The sequence below is a fragment of the Elephantulus edwardii genome, unplaced genomic scaffold (assembly GCF_000299155.1).
Source record: "Elephantulus edwardii isolate Elephantulus edwardi_28Jun2011 unplaced genomic scaffold, EleEdw1.0 scaffold00131, whole genome shotgun sequence".
In the NCBI taxonomy this organism is placed as follows: Eukaryota; Metazoa; Chordata; class Mammalia; order Macroscelidea; family Macroscelididae; genus Elephantulus; species Elephantulus edwardii.
Window position 1 is genome coordinate 5,839,849 of NW_006399881.1, and position 362 is coordinate 5,840,210.

At 38.4% G+C, this 362-nt stretch overlaps 1 pseudogene; it reads left to right on the forward strand.

Moving 5' to 3' along the window:
* Positions 1-362, forward strand: LOC102868965 (annotated as a pseudogene).

A 362-nucleotide genomic window follows, 5' to 3' on the forward strand; every position in this document is an offset into this window, starting at 1 on the left:
ATGGATCTGGAGTTGAAGAAGGCCTTTATAAAGCTTCAAGCCAAAGATATTGGCATATAATAGGATGTGAAACTTTCAGACATACAGATTGAATAGCTAACTAGAACAAACAAGCATGCACATCTTACAGATCCAAAATCATGCGTTTGGTGGATGAAACTAATATGTATGAAGCTGCAGGGGAAATGTTTATTCTTCAGTCAAAGGAGGTAATTCACAACTAGCTGTTAGAGAAGGAAAAAAAGTGGAAAAGAATTAAAGAACTGAAACACAAGAAAATCTATCTTGGGTGAAATGTGAAGGAAGCCAAACGCAACATCTGGAAGATACTGATGATGTGCAGGGCCCAGCAGGAGCCTTGA